This window comes from Tamandua tetradactyla, chromosome 5 (genome assembly GCF_023851605.1).
Source record: "Tamandua tetradactyla isolate mTamTet1 chromosome 5, mTamTet1.pri, whole genome shotgun sequence".
NCBI classification, from domain to species: domain Eukaryota; kingdom Metazoa; phylum Chordata; class Mammalia; order Pilosa; family Myrmecophagidae; genus Tamandua; species Tamandua tetradactyla.
This window is the reverse complement of record NC_135331.1, coordinates 155,108,162-155,111,422: the sequence shown is the minus strand read 5'-3', so window position 1 is coordinate 155,111,422 and position 3,261 is coordinate 155,108,162. Positions and strand designations below refer to the sequence as shown.

The 3,261-nt window shown below is 34.1% G+C and overlaps 1 non-coding gene across 1 annotated transcript; it reads right to left on the bottom strand.

Annotated features, from left to right (window-relative positions):
* Positions 1–645: 645 nt before the first annotated feature.
* On the bottom strand, positions 646–752 carry LOC143685288 (U6 spliceosomal RNA). Its single transcript, XR_013176535.1, has one exon. It is a non-coding gene; the product is annotated as a U6 spliceosomal RNA (small nuclear RNA).
* Between the last annotated feature and the right edge of the window lie 2,509 nt (positions 753–3,261).

Here is a 3,261-nt window from a genome sequence, read left to right as displayed (position 1 = left end):
TTATAATTTCTGGTTTACTCTTTTCAATTTGTATCACTTTTTTATAGTTTTCAGTGTTTCTTACTGAACTTTTTAAACTTGACCGTTATCTCCAGTAACATATAAAATATAATTGTTTTATATTTCTTAGGTCTGTTTTTACTGGATGCTGTTTTTAATGATTCTGGCTGATATTGTCTAGTCTCCTTCTGTACCTCATAATTTTTGTTGAATTAATTATTTGAAAAAGAAAAGATTTCTAGAACTAGTTTGAGACCCAGGAAATTAATCTATTCCTTCAGAAACAATTTTCATCTCCTTCAGCTGAACACCCAAGGGCGGTGTCCATATGAGACCAAGGCTTGAGGTTTGGAGGGCCATTTAGATAAGTGATCAGAGCAGAGCCATGTTCCCTAACCCAGAGAGCAGTCTTCTGGGAATTAGGCCAGAGCAGGGCTAGTTCCCTTTGATGGGGTCTGAATTTCAGTCTACTTCATTGTACACTAAAATTCCAGCTTCACAATTTTGCTGATTCCATATTTCAGGGCCAAAGAGTGGCTGCGACACATCTCATCCAGCTCTAACGCTCTCCCTCTTCACAGCCCCATACGACATTACTATCTGTCAACCACATAATCCATTTCTTAAGTTGCTTTTTTTTCTTTTTAAAATATGGAACGCTTCACGAGTTTGCACGTCATCCTTGCACAGGGGCCGTGCTAATCTTCTCTGTATCATTCCAATTTTGGTATATGTGCTGCCGAAGCGAGCACTGAAGTTGTTTTTGTAAATATTTCATTCAGGGTTTTTTTTAATGTTGTCTTTTATAAGGTGGTTGATCTGCATTATCAAATCTAACCTAACAAGAAGTAGAAGCTCCCCCACATCTAATTTCAATTCGTTTGGAATTAATTTTATCTCTGGTTATTGCTGTTGTTTTTGCTCTTATAAATAATGCCATGATGAACTGTGCTGTAAATACACCTTTGTGTTCTTCCAATTATTTCCTTAAATTCCTATAAATAAATTGTGTTCAAATGGTATGCATTTTAAGGCCATGATGTGTGTCACCAATTTGCCATCCAGAAAAATAGTATGTTTATTTTCCCTTTAGTTTTTCATGCGAAGATCAATCGCCACTCCCCCAGCTCTTACAACCCTCCCCCCCACACACACAGACACTCACACATACAACTGCATAATGATTTTTCATTTTTGGCAGCTTGATTGGCGTATAAATATAAACGTAAATATAAATACATATCTTCTTTGGAAATTTTCATTTATTCAACTTCTAGTGAGACTAAGCATATGTTCATGTTTATTGAGCATTTGTAGTTCTTCATTTGCGAATTACTTAAATTTTCTTACTCATAAAGTAGGTAGTCAGTAGACAATTTTGTAAAATCAAAGAAGATAGTCAATATAAAAAATGTATAAATTAAAGAAGATAGTCAATAAAGGAAACAACCAAATAGCATGAAAATATGAAGCTTTAAATAAAGCAGACATAAAAGCAGAATTAATGATTTAAAGCAGAGTTTGTCAAACTATGACCCCAGAGGCCAAATTCAACTTTCAGTCTGTTTTTATAAGTAAAGGTTTGTTGGAAGACGGCCACATCAATCTGCTTATGCCTTGTCTATGACCACTTTCGCACTATGTCACCCGAGCTGAGAAGCTGTCACACACACTGTGCCCACAGCAAAGTCTAAAACACTTAATATCCTCTCCGTTACAGAAAATGTTTGCCAACCCCTGATTAAAGTTAACATTTTGTTTTGTTTGATAATTATTATCAAAACATATAAATTTCCGTTATAGACACTACTCTAAGTACATTAAATGTATTAACTCAGTTAATAAATCTAGGGTATAAGTGCGATTATTAACCTTATTTTATAGATGAAATTATTTTACAGATCCAGGGAGGTTAAGCCATGTGTCCTGCATCCCCTACTAGTGAAGGGCACAGCCAGGTTCAAACTCAGGTAATCTGGATCAAGAGTCATTGGTCTTAATCTCTTCAAAAGCAAAAGACAAAGCAATATCTGTACTAAAATTCACCATAGCCTTAGCCATTGCTATTAACACTTCTCTGAATATCATTTACTATTTCTTTCCAATTACATACAAAATATAAATAAGGAACTTACTTTTTTTTTTTTTTTTTTTTTTTTTGCAAGGGCATGCACCGGGAATCAAACCCAGGTCTCTGGCATGGCAGGTGAGTACTCTGCCACTGAGCTACCATTGCCCACCCTAAATGCATAGCTTAGCTTCTGAAGAGGAGAACAAAAGCATTGTTTGAATCAAACAGGAAAACAAGAGAAAAAAATAGACTTAGTAAATGAATTCAGTGATTAAGAAGAACATTAACATAAACAAAAAGTCATAAGTTTTCTCTACTCTATCCTTAACCAGTTTTAAGATAAAATGGAGAAATCTCTTTACAGTGGCCATAAAAATAGAAGCTCCCTGGAAAAAGACTAAGGATATCTGTACAAATTATTCTTTACAAATAAAGCCTCAAACTGAATAAAGAGACAAATGAAGTTTTGGAATGTGGATGACAACGCCATCAATAAAACAATTCTTTCTCAAAATATTTATAGTTGAAAATGTCAGGAGTTTAAAAATTGATTTTAAAAAATTGATCATTTTATTACCTGACAAATAAATGTAAGTTTTATCTGTACCTATATACAGGTTTGAAAAACCAACAAAATTTGGGGGAGAAAAAAGAATGATTGAGAGCACTCACCCTATCAGATATTAAAATGCATAATGAAACTGCAATGAATAATACTGATGATAAGATCAGCCAAATAATTGAAGAAAATAAACAGCCTTGGGAAAAGAACTAGGATCTATAAGAACCTAGTAAATGATAAAAGATGCAGAAGCAACTGGGGATTAATCAATGACTATTGTGAGTTAGACAAAAACTAGGTTAGAGCACTTCCATCTCACCTTTCAACATAGATCAAAACAAACTGCAGATGGACTGAAATGTTAAAAGTAAAAACAACAAAAGGACAATAAGCACAGGAAAAGTTGCTCAGCATCATTAGCCATTAGGGAAATACAAGACAAAAACACAATGAGATACAATTTCACACTCACTAACTCAATAGAATGGCTACCATTTTTTTTAAAAATGGAAAATAAATGTTAAAAAGGATGTAGAGAAATAGGAACCCAGTTCATTGTTGGTGGGAATGTAAGATGGTGCAATTGCTGTGGAAAATCGTTTGGTGGTTCCTCAGAAAGTTACAAAAT